Source organism: Jaculus jaculus, chromosome 14 (genome assembly GCF_020740685.1).
Source record: "Jaculus jaculus isolate mJacJac1 chromosome 14, mJacJac1.mat.Y.cur, whole genome shotgun sequence".
Taxonomy (NCBI): Eukaryota; Metazoa; Chordata; class Mammalia; order Rodentia; family Dipodidae; genus Jaculus; species Jaculus jaculus.
In genome coordinates, this window is record NC_059115.1 from 82239341 (window position 1) to 82262349 (window position 23009).

The 23009-nt window shown below is 46.4% G+C and overlaps 1 protein-coding gene across 3 annotated transcripts in view; it reads left to right on the forward strand.

Annotated features, from left to right (window-relative positions):
- Serinc5 (serine incorporator 5) overlaps nucleotides 1-23009 on the forward strand; it is a 100892-nt gene that overhangs the window by 2294 nt on the left and 75589 nt on the right. The gene's annotated exons all lie outside the window — the stretch shown is intronic.

Sequence of the window (23009 nt, forward strand, 5' to 3'; positions counted from 1 at the left end):
GTTTCTGAGGTCTAATACTGTGTTTGGCATGCTTTCAAAGTGGTGTGTTCACAGATGAGGAAATTGAGGCTTTTTGACTTGAGATAAAATGACCTCTCTCTAGTCAGGCAAGACTAGAGAATGCTGGAATGCTCGTAATCTTACCAAAGCTTTTGAGAACAAGATGGTCTAGAAATGTGTTTTCAGAAACTGCAAATTAAAAAAAATTATATATTTATTTAAGAGCGAGAGATAGTCATATGGGCTTGCCTGGGCTTCCTGCACTACAAACGAACTCCAGACAAATGCCCACTTTGTACATCTGCCTTTAGGTAGGTAGGGAATCAAACCTGGGCCATCAGGCTTTGCAAGAAAGCGCCTTTAACTGCTGAGCCATCTCTCCAGCTCCCCCTTATTAAATGTGGCTGCGGGGTTGCACATAGGGCCTCATGTGCGTACATGCTAGGTGAGGGCTCTACAATCCCCCTCCCCCCCGATTGTTGTTCTGTTGAGTTACTTTCCAATTTGATGCAACACTTTCCATTATGTAATAATCAGATGTATTTGGGGACATTTGTCTTCTGGTCACTTGAAAGCTCCTCAGAGCTTTTTCAGTGATAACAAGTGCCCAATTTCAGGCTTTGAAAATGATTACCAGCATTCAGATGGCTTTTGTAAAAGCATTACTGGTATCATTGCTCTTTTGCCAGGATCTAATGACTGGTTTCTAAACTCCCCCTCTCAGAACATTGGAAAGAACCAAGCCCTGGACATTCACTATGGGACAGTAACTTCTGCTTTCTCTGTGCGATATGAGGCCTCACTGTGGTAGGTTTCAGAGCACTGGGGTGCCTTTCACACTGTGATTTTATATGGATGTGGCCTCTAAACCAGCAGGACCTTAGGTGAAGGGCTGGCAATGTAGCTGGGTGTTAGAAGACAGGCCTAGCTTGCTTTCACTGTGACTGGGTTCAATCCCCAGCACTGTGCAAAAAAAACCTCACACCCCACAGTGCCATCAAAGATAGGTCTACCAGTTATATTCTTTTTTTTTTTTTTAATTTATTTATTTGAGAGCGACAGACACAGAGAGAAAGACAGATAGAGGGAGAGAGAGAATGGGCGCACCAGGGCTTCCAGCCTCTGCAGACGAACTCCAGATGCGTGCGCCCCCTTGTGCATCTGGCTAACGTGGGACCTGGGGAACCAAGCCTCGAACCAGGGTCCTTAGACTTCACAGGCAAGCGCTTAACCGCTAAGCCATCTCTCAAGCCCTCAGTTGTATTCTTGTTGTTTGAGCACCTGTCAAGTGCGAGGTGGTGGATCTATTGTAGGGAGCTAAACATTGCTGTCTGCAGTGATCTATGAGTATGTGATGGGGGGGGGCATCCCAGACATAAACATGTGAACAATGAAACAATACATCGATTGGTCTGGTCCTGTAACAAGACTGTGTATCAGGGAGCCTTTTATGGGGTGGCAGGGTGGCTGGCAGGGGGAAGGTTCTGGAGGAGCCTGTCTTGAGAAGATGCCTCTAAAATTGAGACTCATCAACAAGTAGAGGAATCCACAGGGGCTGGAGTCTTAGGGACTGTGAGAGCTCAACTGGTCTAAATGTGGCTGGAGCTTGTCAGCTAGTAATACCACACAATGATCAGACCCTTGCTGAATGCAAAAGGCAGTAAACGTGTCCAGATTAAGAGTGACAACAGGGGCGTTGCTTGTGGCAGGTACAGATCGCACTAGATAACTCTCCAAGGGCATCTTTCCCCAGCACAGAAGACCAAGGGGTTCCATTCAAGGGGCTCATGCATATTTATATTGGAAAGGCTTGTCATCACCTATGGAAGTGGGCAGCTCGGCTCTCATGTTCAAAGATGGCCACCCAGAAGTCCTCCAGCTTGGACACTTTAGAGTCACAGTGATGGTGCAGTGAGCAAAACTTCCTCTAAGCCACCCAGAAGAGCTAGGCAATACTGATTTTGACTGGTGGCGCTTGATGATTTTTCTCTGGAGGGCCCTACATGCAATAAACAAAAGCATAATTTGGGCCTGGAGGGATGGCTTAGCAGTTAAGGCTCTTGCCTGAGAAGCCCAAAGACCTAGGTTCGACTCCCCAGTACCCACATAAGCCAGATACACATGGTGACCTATGCATCTGGAGTTCCTTTACAGTGGCTGGAGGCCCTGGCATGCCCATTCTCTCTCTATCTGCTTCTCTCTCTCAAATAAATAAATAATAAAATATTTAAAAACCCATAATTTGAAGGGATGCTAGCAGTTATTCAAAGGGGTTGTAGCCACCCCGCCTCCTGTCAGCTCAGGTGCTTGGTCCTTGCCTCTATAAAATGTTTAGAGACACCCATTGGAATTTTAGTTTTATTCTGGTTGCAGTGAGAGGTTGTACTTGAGTAATATGAAGGCTAGACTAGAAGAGATGTGAAAGTAGTCTATGCTGTCCATTCAGTGGAGATTCTTTTCCTCCCTCCCTCCGTCCATCCCTCCCTCCCTTCTTTCTTTCCCTCTCTCTCATTCTCTTTGTTTTGTCTTGGCTTGCTATCTAGCCAAAGCTGGCCTAGGATTTGTAATCCTCCTGCCTCATCCTCCCATCGGTAAATCGTGTCTCTTTGAAAGTTCATCCCATCAGTGTGAAGCTGTCAGCTACAGATACTGATGGGCTTCACGTAGTATAGGCTGGCCTTGAACTCATTTTTTAAAAAAATATTTTATTATTTTTATTTATTTGTTTGAGAGAAAGAAAGACACAGGGAGAGTGAGAGAGAATGAGTGCGCCAGGGCCTCCAGCCACTGCAAATGAACTCCAGATGCATGTGCCATCTTGTGCATCTTAATGTGGGTCCTGGGGAATTGAACTGAGGTCCTTTGGCTTTGCAGGCAAGCACCTTAACCATGAAGCCTTCTCTCCAGCCCTGGCCTTGAACCCTTTATAAAGCTGAGGCTGGTTTTGAACTTTTGATCCTCTTGCCCACACCTACTGAGTACTGGAATTACCTACATATACCACCACACCTAGCTACACTGAGTAGTTTTTTTTTTTGTTCATTTTATTTATTTATTTATTTATTTGAGAGCAACAGACAGAGAGAGAAAGAGGCAGAGAGAGAAAGAGGCAGAGAGAGAGGGAGGGAGGGAGGGAGGGAAGGAGGGAGAGGGAGAGGGAGAGAGAATGGGTGCGACAGGACCTCCAGCCACTGCAAATGAACTCCAGACGCATGTGCCCTTTGTGCATTTGGCTGACGTGGGTCCTGGGGAATCGAGCCTTGAACCAGGGTCCTTCGGGGTCCTTAGGCTTCACAGGCAAGCGCTTAACCGCTAAGCCATCTCTCCAGCCCCACTGAGTAGTTTTTAGCTACCTGTGTATGTACAAAGTGTTCTAGGCTTCAGTCGTAAACAACAACAACAACAGCCCTTCCTAATAGAGCTTGTATTCTGCGACCTGCTGTTGATGGAGGGAGGCAAGAGTGTGATGCTCTGGCTGCAGGCGTGGGTACAGTGGGTGCATGACAGAACACACATTAGAAGCAGGATGTAGGAAAAAGAAAGACTTGGTTTTTGGATTGAGCACATGGATGGGTGGTGCCTTTTACTAAGACGAAGCAGGAGGTTCATAAGGCCAGGAAAACCCAAAGTTTTCTGTTGGCTTTGCTATGTTTGAGATGCATATTTTAAATTAAGTGGCGATAGCAAGTGCTGTTGTTTGATTGACTTCCGAATTTCATGAGTCGGAAACTTGGTCCTCACACTTGGAGGTAATTGAGGAGGTAATTGGGTCTCGAGGGCTCTGGCCTCACGAGTGGGTTACTGCACTCATGAGCTGATGGACTGCTGGGTTATTTGGACGAGTCGCTGTTGTACAATTGAGCTCTCCCTGGCATGCATGCTGACTTGCCATTGGTGTCCTCTGTTGCATCGTGGGGCAGCAAGAAGGCTGTCAACAGGTGCCACACAGATGCCAGTGCTCTCTGGGACTTCCCAGCTTTCATCATGCTAAGAAAGGGTTTTTATAAATTACTGCTCTCAAATACTCAGCTGCACCAACAGAGAGCAGACTAAGATACTGTGGTAGTTTCAATGTGTGTCCCACCCAATAGACTCAGGAGTTTTTATTTTTTATTTTTTAGAGAGAGAGAGAGAGAGTGTGTTGTGCCAGGGCCTCAGTCACTGAAGTTGAACTCTAAATGCTTGTGCCACCTAGTGGGCATGTGCAACCTTGCTCTTGCCTCACCTCTGTGTGTCTGGCTTAAGTGGAATTTGGAGAGTCAAACATGGTGGATCCTTAGTCTTCACAGCAAGCGCCTCAACTGCTATGTCATCTCTCCAGCCTGAGTCAGCAGTTTTATTAAAGCTTGTGACTTGTAATTTGCAGCCGCCTGGCTGGAGGAGGTGTCACTAAGGTTGGATCCTGGGGTCCAGCTGCAAGATGTCACTGAAGGCCGATCTAAATTCCAGCCTAAAGGGATGCAGAGTGCTTGAGCTCTGCTCGGGGTTTCTAGACTGTGCTTGCCTATGGTGCTGCTGGTGGTTTTGTCTTTGCATGGATTTGGTAAAGGGGGCAAGCTTCTTCTGCCATTACAGAGCCTCCCCTGGATCTGTAAGCCTGACGTAAATCCCCTTCTCCCATAAACTGTCTGGTTTGGAGGTTCAGCCCATCAGCATGGAGCGGACTACAACAAGTACTAAGCCTCTACTTGGATATTTAAGTCAAAGGGAAAAGTTTGAGGTGGGAAGTAGAAATTTGTGGACTTAGTGAGCTGATCTGCCTATGGACAAGTTAGTTGCCCTCTATATCTTTAGTTTTCCTCATCTGTAGAACGGGTGATGATACTTCTTAGGTTATTAGGAAGGTTGCATGGGACAGTAGAGATAAAGTCACAGGATTCATTTAGCCATCTCTTTCTCCTCTTCCTTTCTCCCTATTTCTCCCTCACCTCTGTCCTGTCTTCTCCCCTTCACTCTTGAGACAAGGTCTCACTTTGTAGTCCAGGTTGGCTGGAACTCACTCTGTAACCCAGGTTCGTCTTGGACTTGCAGTGGTCTCCCAAGTGCTGGGATTACAGCCTTGTGCCTCCACATCTGGCCCCAAATCTCTTTATTTGTGGTTTTTACCTACCTGCACCTTCACCTGCATGAAAATAAGTCTGCAGGTATGCTTTTTTTTTCCTTTTTCTTTTCTTTTCTTTTTTTTTTTTTTTTTTGGTGTGCGTGTTTACTATGACATTTAGACTTTGCTTGGGCTGTTCACTAAAGGATATAACCGAGGCAGAGATTACAGGTGAGTGGTCTTTCATTCAACGCCTTCTGGGTACAAAATCACTATGGTCGCCCCTTAGGGTCAGGGTGAGAAACAGCGTCCTTGCTTTCCTAACGTAGGGGCTGGTTGAGAGTGGAGGTGTTGGCGAGCTAGCTGTAAAAAGGATAGCACATACTGACTGAAGTCACATGGAATGCATGGTTAAGTCTGGACCACCTTTCACGACAATCTGAGAGTTAGGGCTGGCAGGGCTTCCTGCAGGCATCACAGTGATGATGGCTGTAGGTGACATTTATTTCAGTGTGTAGTTTGCTGCCTGTTTTTACAAGTACATCACTTACTCTTCACAACGACCCTTGAAGAAGGGTGACACTCTATGTGGCCTGTTTTTATAGATGAGGCAAATGAAGTACAGACAGATGGATGGACTGACTGATCCTTCTTGGTGAGGCATCCAGACCTTTGACACTGGTCCACTAGGCTTCAGTTGGCTGACCTCTGTGCTTGGCTGCTGTTCCTTCTTGTTCTTGTTAGTACAGCATGGATATATGGCTGTTTTGAATGGACCTTAGGCAGTTTGGAGTACATGGTGATTAGACTGTTTTGGTAGATATTGTTGACTGTCAGGAGGAAAAGTTGAGTGAGGGTTAGTTTCTTCCTCATACCTGGTCTAAGCTGTAAACACCAAAGTTACAAACTAAATTCTGCCACACATGCAGACATTTGTTGGTTATGCAGCATATCCTGAGGCTCAGTGAAGAAGCACGTTTTTGCCCTTGTTGGTACTATGGGATGCATCTTGCATGATACAGAGAACATTCTAGTAGGAAAGACTTTGCCAACATTCTGGATAGGCTTTGGCAGCAAGACTGCCACACGAGCAGGACTTTGTGGGTGGGTCAAGCCCATGGCTGTGAAGGAACCCCAAGAGGGGGACCCCACGCTCTGCCCGGATAAGGCAACACCCCAAATCACTCACGAGAAGCGGTCTTGATGCAAACTGCAAGAGGATTTTATTCCAAGCGCGCTGGGGCCCACAGTCGTACACCGCACAGGGGTAGAGGACTGCAGAGCCCCGAATGCAGGAACGGGACAGTTTTTATAGGGTTTCTAACAAAGCCTGTGCATTAGACCAATCATTTTTTTAATATCAGGAGCCCGCGGGGTGCGAGCCAGTCAGTTTGTGTCACCCCATGGTTTCTAAGCCAATTAGTTTAATTTGTTCATGCCCCTCGTGGACCAATCATTCTCTTATGACCTTAGTGGTCAGCATTTGCGCAGGTCCTTGGGTGGGAGTAGCAGAGTGTGGTATCAGTCTCCTATGACCTTGGAGGTCAGCATTTGCGCAGGTCCTTAGGTGGGGGTAGCAGAGTGTGGTATCAGTCTCCTATGACCTTGGTGGTCAGCATTTGCACAGGTCCTTGGGTGGGGGTAGCAGAGTGTGGTATCAGCCTCCTATGACCTTGGTGGTCTGAGGCAGGCTGCTACAGCTTATGGTGCGAGCTACTAAGGCTTACAGTGTGGGCTATTAAGGCTTATGGTGCAGGCTATTTACAGAAACCAAATAAGTGGTTCACTTCATTACTCATTTCCCATCCTTGAGGGCTATCTCATGCCCTTTTTACCTAGTTTTATATTCAGAGTGGGCTCTGATATAATGAGAAGAGGGATTCTTTACTTGCTTCCAACAGAGAGTAAAGCCTGGAGTTTGAGGTATGCAGGGGCCCGCTTAAGCTCCCTTTGGAGCGTGATAGTATTTCTGGGCTTCTGAATTCTTGGGCCTTTCACCTGCCCCAGGATGAAGCCTCAGTTCATCCATACAGCCTGTTCAAGGGCAGGAGTGCCCAGGCATTTCCAGCCAGATTATGTTTCTTCATTAGTGAGCTTTCCCCAAGGTAACCACACTTCTGATAGCTATTGTTTTAATTAGAAAACCCTTTAATACCAGCAGGGACATTGTCAAGGGTAAACAAAGGGGAGGGGCATTTGTTAAAGCATAAGGTTTCATTCATCAACTTTGAGGAAAGAATGGAGCTACAGACCCATTTTTTATTTTTTGAAATGAATGGGCCATTTATTGTTTATTTGAAACAAGGCCTCATTCCATAGCTCTTGAAGAGACCAAACTGACGCCATGACAGGCTTCAGCTAGGTGCGGCCCTAACTAGGCCTACGTTTCAGTTTCCTGAGAGGTAGGCGAGACTTCTGGGGAAAAACACAAAGGGTGGGCTGTTAATCAACAGTGATCCTGACATGTGGCTGGGGACGATAGCTGCCATTTTGTGCCCAAGGGGCTGGGGCGGGGAAGATAGCTGCCATTTTGTGCTCTGGGGGCTGAGTCAGCTCCTGGAGACATGTCCGAACATGTCCCTTTTGCGTGCTTTTGCCCCAGCCAATCAGAGACGATCAACTGTGACTGCTGCTTGCCTAGCCAGTCATGTCAGAAGATTACCTAACCGGCCTGGAATTCCCTAGTTCTGCTTAAAAGGAGTCTGCTGCTCCTCTCGGGTCGCCATTTTGTATGAATGGTTGAACCCTGCGTGCTGGCTGATTCTGCAGAATAAACGCTCCTTGTTTTTACATACTATTTGGGTCCGGGGTCTTTCTTCAGGGATCTTCGGACTGTTACATTCTGGCTAGTCTGGAACTCACTATGTAGCCCAGGTGTGGTAATTTGAATAGAAGTCCCCCAGTAGACTCAGGAGTTTATTAAAACTTCTTGGATTTCTAGCCACCTGGCTAGAGGAGGTGTCACTGGGTGGATCTTAGGGTCCAGCCCTAAGGTATGGTGCTGAATTTGGAATTCCAGTCTAAAGATATGCAAAGTGCCTAAGTTTCACTTGGAGTTCCTGAAGTGTGCTTGCTTTTGGTGTGGCTTTGGGGTTTTTTTTTGGCTTGGGGCTTCTCTCTGTCTGCTTGGACCTATGGAAGCGGTTCAGCTTCTGCCATTATGGAACTTTCCCTGGGTCTGTAAGCTTCAATAAATATCCCTTCCTCCATAACTGTGCCTGGTTTGGAAGTTCATCTCAGCAACATGAAGCTGTCTATTGCTCCAGGCTAGCCAGGAACTTGGAGTGATCATCCTGCCTCAGCTTCCAAAGTGATGGGTTTACAGGTGTGACCCACTACACCAGAAGACTGGGCCTCTTTTACTTTTAAGCAGTAGGAGTTATTAAAAGCAAAGCGGTCGTAAGGCTTGAATATACTTCCAAAGGGCAGCAGGCCACGGTTAGGAAGAGTTCTCGAGAGCCAAGAGTGGGCCTTGTAAAGGGAGAAGAGAATGGGGAGAGGATGAGTGGTGGCCCACATCCACTTCAGAAAGTGATGTTATAAAGATTGGTTAATGTAAATATGATAAGTCAGCTTGCTAGCTGGCTTTGATTGGAGATAGTGTTCTGCCCTCCCACAGAGTTTAGGAGGTTGTTGACTACATTGTAAAAGAATGCTTTTCTTTCTTTCTTTTTTTTTTTTTTGGTCCTTTTGTGATCTATCTGTCTTTCTCCTTTCTCTCCTTCCTGCTTTTCTTTTCTCACCCGTGCTGAGGATTGAACCAAGGGTGTTGTACTTTCTATGTGAGTGCTCTTTCACTTAGCTAAATCCTAATCCCCAAAGAATATTTTAGACAACAAGACACTACTTTGAAAAACCAAAAAAGAAAAGAAAAAGATTATTTAAAAATATTTTCAGGGCTGGAGAGATGGCTTAGCGGTTAAGCGCTTGCCTGTGAAGCCTAAGGACCCCGGTTCGAGGCTCGGTTCCCCAGGTCCCACGTTAGCCAGATGCACAAGGGGGCGCACGCGTCTGGAGTTCGTTTGCAGAGGCTGGAAGCCCTGGCGCGCCCATTCTCTCTCTCTCCCTCTATCTGTCTTTCTCTCTGTGTCTGTTGCTCTCAAATAAATAAATAAATAAATAATTTAAAAAAATATTTTCAAAGATCTTTCAGAAAGACACTGATTGCTGCATCATGGCTCTGTTGTCTGGTATGCATGAGAGATTGGTCCTGTGATGGTTTAAGTCAGGATATCCCACACAAATTCATGTGTTTAGAATGTCTTGTCCCCAGCTGATGAGAGTGTGGGTGGTGGAGCCTTTCTGGAGGAGGTGTGTGGCTGGGGGTGGACCTGGTAAACACTGTCACCCCCATGCCTTTGTTTTTGTCACTGTTGTTCCTGGCTCCACAGTATTGTATGTAATCCTTGAACATCCTCCTATATGCTTTAGATAGATCACCTGCAGTTTACTTACAGTACCGAATACAATGTAAATGCTATGTCAGTGTTGTAACATGGTCTTGTTTAGGGACTAATGGCAAAAAATGTTGAAAACATTTTTTTTCCAAAATGTGTTGATTTTTGTGTGTGTGTGTGTAAGAGAGAGAGAGAAAGAGAGAGAGAGTGTGTGTGTGTGTGTGTGTGTGTGTGTGTGTGCGCACGCATATGCACACTACCTATATGCATGTGTGCAGAGGCCAAAGAAGGACCCTGGTTATCTTTCTCCATCACTCTTCCAAGACCTTACTTATTTCCGTGGGATGGAGTCTGTTACTGAACCTGGAGCTTGCCATGTTTGTCACTTAGACTGGCTCACCAGTGAGTCCCAGTGGATGTCCTGTGTCTACCCCTCTCAGCACTGGAGTACCAGGCATGTATGACCACATCCAGATTTACACGTAGGAATTCTGAATTGAATTCAGGTCCTCCTGCAGTACAGCAAGTGCTGTTACCATCTAAGCCATCCCTGGCCCCCGAATTTAGGTTTTTTGAAATTTTGAAGATAGAACACAGGGCTTTTTGCACGTCAGGCAGGCACTTTACTAATGAGCTGCCTATGCCCTTGGTTATTTTGAGATAGAATCTCACTGTGTAGTACAGGTGGTCTTGAACTCATCCTCCTATCTCACATTCCTAAATGCTTGGATCCTAGAATGTGGCACCACCTGGTTAATTGAACTTGTAGCTGTAGAACCCAAGGATATAGATGTTTGCTGTACCATACCTAGAGGGAGAGATGAGGGCTTCCAAAACTAAGTCGTGCTCTGCAAAGGCTCTAGGAGAGGGAGGCGAGGGGCCTCTCCAGGTACAGAACAGACAGTAAGTTCTTTTGACAGATGTGAGCTTTTCCATACGTGGGGCCTGGGCCACATTATGCAGCAAATGAAGACATGTTGAAGTCCAGCCCAGTCTCTTACTGCAGGGATTTTTGGAACGAGTTAGGACATGCCCAGAACCTTTGTGTAGGCTCTCATTTCTTCCCACTACACTAATAGACAAAATCTGACATCACTTGAGTTAGAGGTAGGAAAAGCCGACAAAAGAGACTCCTATGAAGTCTACCCTTTGAGAAGTTGGCTGGAGTGGGTCTTCCTCCTCAGGGAGATGGAGCCGCCCTCAGATTGTAGCTTAAACCAAAGCCCATGAAAACCTATGTAGAAGGTAAATGAAATGCCTCACAGTATTGATGATATCGCCAAAATGTTCTTCACTGTCCTCTAGAAACCCAAATCTCTATTTTGAAGGTTTAGCTCAAGGAATATTTATTCAGTAGCGACCTTTCTCTAGTGATCATGCCCACACAGAACTTGTGCTTAGCCATGGCTGGCTCACCTAGCTCCCGTCACTGGATGCATGGCAGCATGTCCTGCCTGCTGCAGGGATGAAGTGTGGCTCTCTCTTTTCTCCCAGGCAGAGCGTACGCAGGGCCTACCTGAAACCCCTGCGGGGGGCTTTTGTTTAAGGAACCTTGCCCTCCTGCTGGTTGGTAATGAAGGGAGATCTTAGGTCCTCTTCATATCACATGCTGCTTCCACTTGTGGAAGATTCACTCTTTCCAAGACTGATACTTTTTTTGAATAATGTGGGCATGTTTGTGAAACACAGAGGGGGGAAAAATCACATATCATTACCCAGATAGAACGACTTTTTAAAAATTTTTATTTGTTTATGAGAGCAAGAGTGAGAGAGAGAGAGAGAGAAAGGGCATGTCAGGGCCTGAGAGAGAGAGAGAACGGGCGTGCCAGGGCCTCCAGCCACTGCAAATAAACTCCAGACACCTGTGCCATCTTGTGCATCTGGCTTACATGGGCTCTTGGGAATCAAGCCTCGAGCCAGGGTCCTTAGGCTTTAAAGGCAAGCGCTCACCGCTAAGCCATCTCTCCAGCCCTCTAGAACGACATTTTGATGTTATATATATTCAGTTGCTTTTATTTAATGAATATGATTATACTTTGCAAGACTGGGGTTATGCTGGAAGTTTTGGTCCTGCTATTTTTGCTGAATTATGGGGTGACCAAAGAGGTTTTTAACATATTCCAGCCACTAATTTGCAGCTTTAATATTTTCTGGGTTTACATTAAGATGCAGTTAGTCCTCTTCCTTTAAACATGGGGACCTCTCTTGAGGTCTTAGAGCTGAATGTGTGAAAGTCAGCTAATGACTAATGTGTTAATAGGTTTGAATGTGTTTTCTAGTCCCAAGTGCTAAAAGTAACGAAAAAATGCATCACCACACCCTTTAGATGTTATCATTGATAATATATTTTAGTTATTTTGATTTTTTTCTTTATCTTTGAGCTTCTGTTTGTCATTTAGATTTCGTGTGCTCAGTGATTTCCTGCTTTTCCCGTTCATGTGATAGTGCCTAGTTTCTTTCGGATTTGTTGAGCCCCGCTTTTCACCACTCATGGCACAATTTTATTTTTCTATTTATGTTTATTCTATTTTTTTTTTTTTTTTTTTTTTGAGGTAGGGTCTCACTCTGGCTCAGGCTGACCTGGAATTCACTATGTAGTCTCAGGATGGCCTTGAACTCTTGGCGATCCTCCTACCTCTGCCTCCCGAGTGCTGGGATTAAAGGCGTGCGCCACCACGCCCGGCTTTATTCTATTATTTTTTAGTTTATAAAATTCAGGGAAAGTGCAGTGAAACGCCTTCATCATGCTCTTCCATGATCGCTGTCACCCTACTGCTGGGACCTGTGGGCTGACACAGCTCTCAGAGGGCTGACACTGGCAAGGCAGCGTGGAGATGTCTTTGTGTGGTGCAGCCAAGCTCATGCTGCTGGAAAGATGACTCTCTGTCCCCCCACATTCTTGTGGACAGTGCGGTGATTGTGAATGCTGCCAGGTGAAGTCATGAAGCCACTCCTTCAGATTTGTTTCCCTGGACTGCATGCTGGCTGACCTGGGGCGCTGATAAGGCTGAGCAGAGATTAAGTGCTGGGGAGCCACCGGTCTGTAGGGAGTAGAAGACAGCCTCCGACTCATCTCTGACTGCAGAGATAAAGTTGACACCCCTGCCTGTCCAGGGAGTGAGCTAAGCCACTGTGACGGAGCCACTGCAGTTGTCCAAGTAGACAAAAGTGACTCCTGGCCGGCAGCTGTGGTTAAGTGCGTTTCTAAACATTTCCTCTGCTTCTGGCTGGTAGAGTATTGCTGCTTCCGTAGACGTTGCAGTGTAAGTACCGAGGGGCAGAGCAGCGTGTGTAGGAGAGTCAAACAGCGGGTCAGCTTGACTGTATGAAACATCTGTTTGAATTTTAAGGGCAATAGGGTTTTGTTTTTGGCTTTTCTTCTGTAGCTTGCCTTGTGAGATTAAGGTTGCTGATGTTTTCGGAAAGCAGCTCCTGTGGAAAAAACTTCGGAGGGGTTTTTATCACAGTAGGTTTTGAAACTCTTTGTGGGTCTGAAGTAATGCTACAGTATGTGGTGATTAAACAGCATGCTTTCCTCGCGAAACTGTCTAGTCAAAACAAAAGTAGGCCAAACGCACATATGGCTTCTTAAATCTAATTTACAAAAAGATGATGAGAGAAGGAAAGCCAGGCTTCTGTTTACATATCACTTTTGTAAACTGGCTAATTGTTGCATTTTGGATCAAAGCTCTTGAGGTCTTTGAGCAGTCTCCCCCTTACCCCAGCTGTTCTGAACTCTGTCTTAGTACCTTTAAGGGAGGCTTAGCAGAGGGCTGGTCCTCTGAAAGCTCTGATTTTGGTGGGTGTAGTTCACCAGAATGGGAGGAATTCAGTCTCCTGTTCTTGACTCCCTGCTCTTGATCTACAGTGGAAACAATGGCAGTATTAAGTGTTCTGGAACACTTCTGTGAACTTCCTTCAGCGTTGTGGTCCCTAAGGACTCTAGGACATTGTTGGCTCACTTCATTTGCTGTGCTTTTTGTTTTAAAGCCAACAAAATCCCTAAAGCAGTATGTCAGCATACATATTCCCTGGGTACCCAGAATAAGAGAAATCAAAGGCTGCAACTTGTTCCTGTAGGTGCCCTTGGAGCTCCTGTGAATTGATGTGGGGTTCTTGGCCGTGTAAGATCACTCCCGGGGCAAGATGTCTTCATGGCTGACTGAGGATTTGAGCACTTCAGCTTTGGGCATTACTTCCTGTGGAAGGGGAGGTGACAGGGGTCCCTTGGCTGGGATACTTCTTTTGGAAGGAGGAGCACATAGCGACTGGGCCCATGGGGACCGACTCACAGGTGTTCCATGTGGCCTGCGTGGCTCGCTGTCTGCTGGCCGGTGCTCTGCACACTTCCACATGCTCATGCTTTCCCTTTGTTTCTCGGCTTCATGTGGGGATCTTCTTAAAATAGCCAAACCAGACCTAAACAAGCCACTTCACTGCTGTTGAATATGGACCCAGGCCTCTTCATTTAAAAAGTAGATAGTCCCTGTAGCATCCAGGAGGAAAAGAAAATGCAAGTGAGGTAAATTGTGCTTGGAGAGGAAATAAACTGAGATGGGCTGGGCTGTGGAACTGCTGGTCTGACGGCTCCCAGTAATCCAGTGAGGATGGGGGGAGGTCAGGTAGCTCTTTCAGGCAGTTTGGGTGACTGCACCCCTGGAAGTAAGAAAACAGCAATGCCATTGGGACTATCCTTGCAGTCTGCACTTGCTAGAGACCAAGGGGTGATCTATATTCTTATCTTTTGCCTAAAGGAGATCTGTTTTTCCACAAATAACCTGGGCCCCTCTTGGGGGAGTCTCTCCTAGGATTTAAATCTAATGCTAACATTGTGGTTGGTCAAGCTGAGACCCCAGAACTTGACTGCCCCTTCCACGAGACAGCCCCTACCTCAAACCAATCAGCTGTCCCTCAGGTGAGCTGAGCCGAAAGGTACCACCACCACAAGGTTATAAATATGTTTGTGAGAGGAGGGCGAGCTCCCTGAGCCGCCTGAGCACTTGGTAACCTTCAGCTGCTGGTGAGGTCCCCTCAGCATGGCCGAGGCCCCGCCAGGCCGAACCAAGGGGAGGCACCCCTCAGCCCTTCCTTCCCACGTGGGCTCTTTCTCCACATGGCAGGAACTCTTTGAACTCTCATTTCTGCCCCATCTATGGTTTTTCCAGGCCCACTATATGGGCTCTCAAGCCACGTGGGTATATTCATTCTCCTTTCCTTGGATTGTACTTGCCTAAATAAATAAAATAATTTAATGATTATTCTTTTCAGTCTTATTCAGTTATTTGTTTAAAGTAGACATGAACCTATGGTTTAGGGTTCAAGGACTTTCCTGAACCCCAAACATCCCATTACAAAAGGAAGGTCAGAGGGCAAGATTTTGGCAGCCTCAGTTTTCAGGCAGTGGGACTGAATTCAGCCCTGGGTGGCCTGGGAAGGGAGATGATGGCCTTTTTTTTTTTTTTTTTTTGGGACAGTGTCTCATGTATCCTCAAGCTTGCTATGTAACAAGGGCAGTGAACTTCTGATCTTCCTGCCACCACCTGCCAAGTGCTGGGTTTACAGACCTGCGTCGCCACTGTGGTTTATGTGGTGTTGGCAGTTGAGCCTGGGCTTCATGTATGCTAGACAAGCACTCTACCAACTGAGCGACAGCCTCAGGCCCTGTGATCCTATAGGATAAAAGGGGAAGCGGGTTATGAGCCTGCGGGGGCTAGGGCCAGCCTTTGAAGGCTGGTGGAAAGAGACTGAGCACTTCCTGCCCGCACACTGCGGGTGCTGACGTGCAGTTACGCTTCAGCGCTGTGACCCGTGCCAACAGTTTAGTGAGAAGGTAGCCTCTGAGCCCTTGACTTCTAGGTTTCTCCTCTTCCTCAGTATCTCCATTGGCTTTTTTCTCTTTTCCTAATTGGTGAATCTTTTTTGTTAGTTTGAGACAGGATCTTATCCTGTAGTCTGCCGTGTGTTCGAACTCATTCTGTAGCCCAGACTGACCTTGAACTTGTGGCAATCCTATTGCTTCAGCATTGTGACCATGTTTTGCCAGAAAATAGACAGATACACTTGTGTCTTTCTGAAATATTAAAAGTTATTCACGAACAATAAATTGAAAAGCTATGTTGGTTTCTTTGCCTGCTGTTTGTGAAGTAAACACATTTTCCTTGATCGCTGGCCTTTGGCATACACATGCTGTTACATGAGCTTTTTGAGGGCGATATAAAGAGCTGTCCGCTCCCTTTAGATAGGGCTCCAAAGACCAAAGTAACTCCAAACTGATTTCCCCCAAGTCTAGCTTGGCGAACCAATGAGTGTATTGGGCTTACTTAGGGGAGCATGGGTGCAGTTACTATAGGAGTGTGGCTGACCCCAAAGCAGCCTCATCACTGAAGAGTCTCCCCAGATGGGTGGCGGTTTCTCCACAGCTGCAGAGATGGAGCTCTCCTTCAGTGACTCTTCCACACACTGTATACTCCAGCACCTCTGGAGACCATGAGACCACGTGCACCCTGGGAGGAATTATGTACAGGTGGCAGGGAAGTACTGGAGCCCGGGAGGAGTGACACATCCCTCAGATGGAGGTCTGGTGGTCCTATCCAACCCCTCCTTCAATAAGGGGACATCAGCGATCTTGAGGGGCTCTCATGAGTAGTCCTGGCTGCTTCTGATGAGGATGGTAATGGCAACTGTGCTCAGAGGACGCCACTCTACTGGAACGTGTCCTTTTATTCCAGTCTTAATTACTAATACTAACTTTTAGATCATTTCACCCAGTACTGTGTAGGTACAGATAGAATAGATACAGAAGGATTAAAGAGGCCTGACTGGAGGTGGAGACAGGAGGGAAGTTTAAAGCAAATGCAAAGAGTCATTACAGGCGGTAGATGAGATATTAATAAACCCAGTTGGAGTGTGCCACCATTGCCCAGTGTTGGAGAATCGGAGCTTTGCTTTTCAACTCACACATAACAATGTACAGGGTGCAGTGGTACATTGCATACGTTGTACAGTGATCAAATCAGAGCAATTAGCATGCCTACCACCTCAGATATTTATCATTTCTTTGTAGTTAGAACATTCAAAACATTTAGCTACTTTAAAATTCAAAATGCTGTGGTGGGGATAATAAGCCCAAGGCAGGGAGATAAAGGTATTGATCAGATCAGAATTGATATAAATTTTAATGAGGAATAGACACTGTGGACAGAAACCCAGGGGATGAGTTCTCAGAGAAATAGAATCACACCCTTGAGGGGGAATGAGGCCTTTTATTGCAGTTAAGAGAAGTGACCTGGCATGGCCTGGGCCATTTTTGTGAGGTGATATTTGAATGGTATTCAAGAGGGCAGCTCCTGATCTGGAGTTAAATTTTATAACACCCCTTGTCTTCCTTGAAACTAGCCATTGGGGTGAGGCTCCAGGGCCTTTTAGTGAAGGCATTGATTGTTTGTGTAAGACATCAAGTCACGAAGTCAGGCTCCAAGAAATTAGGGTGTCTACTGCTAGAGAGTTAAGAGTTTCATTTTTATTTGTTTATGGGGGGGAAGAGGCAGAGAGACAGGGAGAAAGAGAGAAAATGGGTACGCTAGGGCCTCCAGCCATTGAAAACAAAGTCCAGACATATGTGCCACCTTGTGCATCTGGCTTACATATGTTTTGGGGAATCGAACTTGGGTCCTTTGCTTTGCAGGCAAGCACCTTAACCACTAAGCTATCTTGCCAGCCCTGCTTTATGTTTTTGTTTTTGGGTTCTACATATAATCCATCTTTAACTGTATTCACTGCTGTGCGATAGAATATCAGATCTTAATGCCTAACTTCGTACCCGGCGACCAACTCTATACGTCCTGTTCCTCTCTTGTGGAGTGTTGTCCTTGTGTGTCTTTGTGATGAATGCCAGGAGTGGAACCCAGGCCCAACCTCTGAGTTACACTTCCAGCTCCAGTTTGTGGGCTTCTAGTCAGTGGAAAATTCTGGAGAAGCAAACTGAGTTCTGTAGAGATCGGTGTCTTGCTGCCTGCCTGCCTGCGATGTGCACTCAGGGAAATGCTTGGAAGAGGGCTTGTGGATGTGCCTGCGTGGACAATGCCTATGAGAAGCTCTTTAGTCCTGGTTTGTGTTTGAACCTCTCTGGTATTAGAGACTCCCTGCTGTCCCTAACTGTGCCTTGATCTCTGTCAAATGGGGGTGGGGGAGGTTCCTGTCTTGCTTTCCTCAGACCATTGTTGAAGGGTGCAAATCAGAGGCTCTCCCGTATTGTGTGTATGAGCCTTTGTTGTCTGTCAGACACAGATGCAGCCGTGCCAGGGTTAGTGCAGAAGTCAAGACCACACTCACCTGTTAAGTGGAAGAGAATTTTCTGTAGGGAACTAGGTATTTAAAAAAAGTTGAAAGACCTAAAGAAACAAAAACCTGAGTGAGAGAGTCATGTAGGTAGCTTTGTTAGGCAGTTAGGGTGACTGGGCCCCTGAAAAGGCAGAAATGTCTGTCCATACAATCTGCTCTTGCTAGAGTTCATGGGATGATCTGTTGTTATCGCTTGCATAAAGGAGGTCTGCTTTTCACATATAATCTGGGCCCCGCCTCGGAGGGAGGTCGCCTTTTGTAATCCTGACATTGTGGTTGGTCAAATTTAGCTCCTAGAACTTGGCATCATGGTTGGCCTCTTCCTGAGACAGCCTGTAACCCACACCAATCAGCTGTCCCTCTGGCTCACCTGAGTCAGAAGGCAAAACCCACCACAGCAAGGTTGTAAAGAGATGCATGTGAGGGTCAAGCCTCTCTCTGGGCTGCCTGACCTGCCACTTATGACTCTCAAGGGACAAGTGAACAGCAGCAGAAGTGACGAGTATATTCAAAGAAAGTGAAGTAGATTCTTAAGACCAGCGAGCAGACCATTCAAGTGGCACAGTCTCTCAGGATGTAAAGGTTCCTTTATTGTCTTGAGTTTTTCCCTCTTCCCACCCCAGGGTGACGTTCTGGAGTTTGATTGATAACTCCAAGAGCTGTGCAGCCTGTTGTTCACTGAGCTCATGATTGGCTAGTGTAGGTTATGTCAGGCACTGTGAGGTCATGGATATCCAGGCCATTGCATTGTAAGGAATCCTACCCTTCATTTGGTTCTTACATTCTTTCTGCCACCTCTTCTACAATGGACCTTGAGCCTTAGAAGGCGTGATAGAGATGTTTGGGTGCTGAGCACTCCTCTGTCACCTCTCTTCAGCACTGTGGTGCCTTATGGGTCATCCCAGAGGTCTCTGCCATCTGAAAAGAGAAGCTTCTCTAAACAAAAATGAGAGTAGCATTAATATATGGGTATGAACATTAAGAGAAGGGTTTGCTGGACAGTTTAGTGAGCATAGTACATACATTTAGCCAGATAGCAGCAGATGTTACACCCCTAGGGCTCATGATTACCCCTGTTGTTGGTTTTCAGTACTAGGCATGTAGTCCCTCCTGTGGAGTGGGTCTCTAGTCCAATTAGAGAATGGTTGGTTTCCCCCATAACAGACATGCCACTATTGCTCCTATTGGCTCATTTGGCCTGCTTGGCCAAACTTAAAGCTTGCAGAGTCCACTATTGCTTATCTCCATTGATGACTTCTCTCTCTCCAATAGAACTGCATGCAGTGTAACTTTTTCTAGCTTCCTGTTAGCTGGTCTACATGGGAAAGTTTTCAGCTCAGCTCCAGTGACCTTGTAGCCCAAGCAGCTTACATGTAAATTTCTAAAGCTGCTTTCTTTTTGTCTTGGATTTTCTCCTGTAAGCAGTGTGAGCAAGCGCCCTTTATGGTTAGGAGGGTATCAGGCAGCTCCTTTGCACTTACTCAAAACACCCTTGTCCTTGACAGACACAGCTGTGAAAGGTTACATTGCCAGGATCCTGAATTCTAACCCCTTCTTGTTCCATTGCTCCTGATGGCTGACTCCCTACACTATCACCAACAACCCCCTCCCCCAAAGAAAAACAAAAACAAGTGGCAAAAGTAATGGTGATGTAGGGAAGCATTTGTTTATTTAATTAACACAGCTGTGCTGGGAGGGGTTTGGCCCTGGTGGCCTTGGAGGAGCTGTGGGGTCCTGTAGGGAAGGGGCAAAAGGAGGGTCAGGGAAGAGCAAGCATCCTGAAGCAGCCTGGGCTGGCCTGGCCTACCGTCTGCATGGTCAGGAGCTCGGAACCCGCCTGCCCACCTTCATCAGCGACGGGAACACTGATGCCTCGGGTAGTTCAGTTCCCATCACAGGCCCACTGTGAGCAGTGACTGCTGGAATCAAGGTGACCATGCTAGAGTGTGACTCCGAAAGCAAGCTGGAGCTCGTCAGCACAGTGACCAAGGCTTCCTGGGTGCTGAGGGCCAAGGCTGGGGACTTCAGAGCAGGACTCCAGCCTGACACTGTCAAGGTGGCCAGTTGGTGCTCTGCCAGTTTTGATATTCTTGCAAGTCTTGAAAACCCCTTAGGTAATTTGGCGCCTTCAGTTTAAAAGGTGGGAGGTATTTTGGCTTTAGGGCAAGAATCTGACTCAAAATTTAAGGCAGCAAGATGGAGGGAGACATAACATATTAAGCTTTTATCTAACTTTTAGTTCCTCATTGGATACCTGAAGGCCTGAGTGAAGAATCAGTGATTTTTAGCAAAAAATAGTGATTGAGTCTCCTCCCTCACAGGACACCCAAGTTCTCAGGGCTTTGTGCCATGCTAGGCAAGGCCTCTCCTGCTGAGCTGCTCCCTAGCCTCAGCTTGACTAACTCTTGAAATGATCAAATAATATTACATGAAAACTAATTTTCAAGTAGTACTTTATGTTTCAAAAATAATATGTAGTCATAGCATTTGGAGAGATAAAGAAAAGTATAAAGAAAGTAAATATCACTTGTAATACAAGGAGAACAACCCTGTTAGTTCTTTGTTGTTGTTCATTCTAGTGTTAAAATTAATTGGATTGTACTCCATTGTCTATGCCCTAATTTAGGTTCCCATAATACTGAATGTCTTCACATATCACAGGAATTCTTCCCTTTGGTTTTTGAGGTAGGGTCTCACTCTAGCTCAGGCTGACCTGGCATTCACTCTATAGACAGGATTTCTTAAAAAACACATACACACATTTTAATACTTTTATCACATACTCAATCATGTAAACATTTATTTTGCACTTTCTCTTTTATACATTTAATTGACTTAAAAAAAAACTGCTGTAAATAGTGTCCCTTGTAGGCTAGAACCCTGGAAATAGTTGTGCCACAAAACATCACATATACATTCTGAAATAGCATATTGTATATGTAGAATTGCATAATAAAGGCCACTGGTCTTATGGGAAAAATTCACTTAGGGCCTTTAGAAATTTTGTCGGTAACACATTTGCCAGGGAGATAGCTCAGTAGGTGAGATGCTTGGCATCCAAACCAAGGGCCTGAGTTCAGATCCCCAGTCCTATGTAGATGTCTTTAATCCCAGTGCTCAGGAGGCAGACAGCAGAGACAGTGGGCCTCATGGAAAGCTGGTTAGGCAGACTAGCTGAATCAGGGAGTTTTGCATTTAGGAGAGACCTTGGCTCAGTAAAGCGAATGATTGAGGAAGACACCCAACTGTGATCTGTAACCTCTCACACATGCATGTGCACCTGTACACACACGTGTGCCCCTACATACATGAACATCCACACACACAATCTCAGAGAATAAGGTGGAGCCGGGCGTGGTGGCACACACCTTTAATCCCAGCACTCAGGAAGCAAAGGTAGGAGGATCGCTGTGAGTCGAGGCCACCCTGAGACTCCATAGTGAATTCCAGGTCAGTCTGAGCTAGAGGCTAGAGTGAGACCTGACCTCGAAAAACAAAAACAACAACAAAAAAAGGGAAGAATGTTGACTTTGACCTCTGGCCTCCACATGCACACGAGCATGTTTACCTGCACACGTATGTTCAGCACGCATATACACACATGCACACTGCATATGTACAGATTTTAAAAAAGGAGCCTGGTAAAAAATAACATTACAAGTTTACAAATGTGAAGTTGCGAAGAAATACCTCCTAAGTGCTGTGATCTGCTCTTCACTCTGAAAGACCTGAAATATACTTGTGAAAATTGGGGTTGGACGTTAGAGTTGTTCAGTGGTGGTGGAGGGGTATCTGGAGTTGGATGAAAGGTTGCACCCTGTGTGATTTTCGAGAGTTACTGTGTAGTAATAAACTGCTGGGCAGTTTTCTACCTTCACCTTTTCACAGACAAAGCTGCACTTCTGTTAGCTCAGGTCCTTCCCTGACGCATCAGTCCTGTTAGGACACGTGTGTCTTCAAAGCACGTGTAGCATGGATAGCCCGGAAGCCCTGCGCTTGCAGACCTTCCTCAGGAAGGCTCACCAACTCGCACTTATGTTAAACTGGGAGGTTGGAGCTGGCCCAGCAGGCTCCCTTTGGATCCTCTCCCAGAAAATTGGTGCTGGAAGGATCTTCTGCTCTTCTGACCCATTTCTGCTCTGCTGGCCTGGACTGTGCTAAGCAAACAAGTCCAGAAGCAGGAACTTCCTAGCCTGGGAGGCAACTCCACTTCTTTGTTAGGGAGTGCTGGCTTAATCCTTCTTCCTGCCAGCTTCCCAAGACTAAAGACTGGCCTGTGCTCAGAAGAGGTACAAGGTCGTTTTCGTATAGTACAGCCAGAAGGGGCAGCATTGAAGGTGGGCGCAGTCTTTGGCTCCTAGATCACAACAAAACAAAAGAAAAAAACACAGTTGGGTCAATGGTCCTGCTCCTGGGTACGGTGTTCCACAGTGGCCAAAACTGAGACATACTAGTAAAGGAAAACTGTGCGTTGGGTATGAGAAACTTCACTCAGAAACCAAAAGCACACTGTCGTCGATGTTCAGGACGGTGGTCGGGCGTGTGCAGCTGCAGCATCTTGGGCCGTCTTCAGTGGCAGCAAGCTGGAGCGCGCCCCTGCTGGTGCTGCCACTGCTGAGCTTTCCAGGGAGTGGTACACGTGGCTCCAAGCGCTGCAGACTGAGACTGACCGTGAGAGACTGAGAACCGCGCAGTCTCCCAGGCTTCCTTGGGAGCTACCAGGATCCTTAAAGCAATACCGTGTCCGCCCTTCTCCAGTACTGTGGAAGAAATCGAGCCCCAGAGCATGGCTGTCTTTCCAGACCACGTACCCAGTACTGTCACTGGGTTGTCCTGGCTCTTCAGTGCCCAGTGCAGTTGGCACTTAGCAAATACTGAGAGCGAGTGGCTGGATGTTGGACATCTCCCCCCCCCCCCCCCAAAGCAATATAACAAAGAGCTCCTGGCCGTAGATTTTAAATATAAGCTTATGGTTTAAATTTCAAATTGGCTTTTTAAAAAAATGTGTCTCTTAAACTTCTGAGCAGTTGTTCAGTCCTTTTTGTGTTGTTCCAGAAATTCTGCTCTGTATGTGGCTCACAGGATGTAACCGAAAACAGCCTTTTAAAAACACATTTTCTTAACCAGGGATGTCTTGGGTAAGTTGCAGGTTGCTGAGTAAGGGGAATTAGGCTATTTAGACAGCGCTGGTTAACCAATGAGGAACTGTATGCAAATTATTTTGCCCAGCA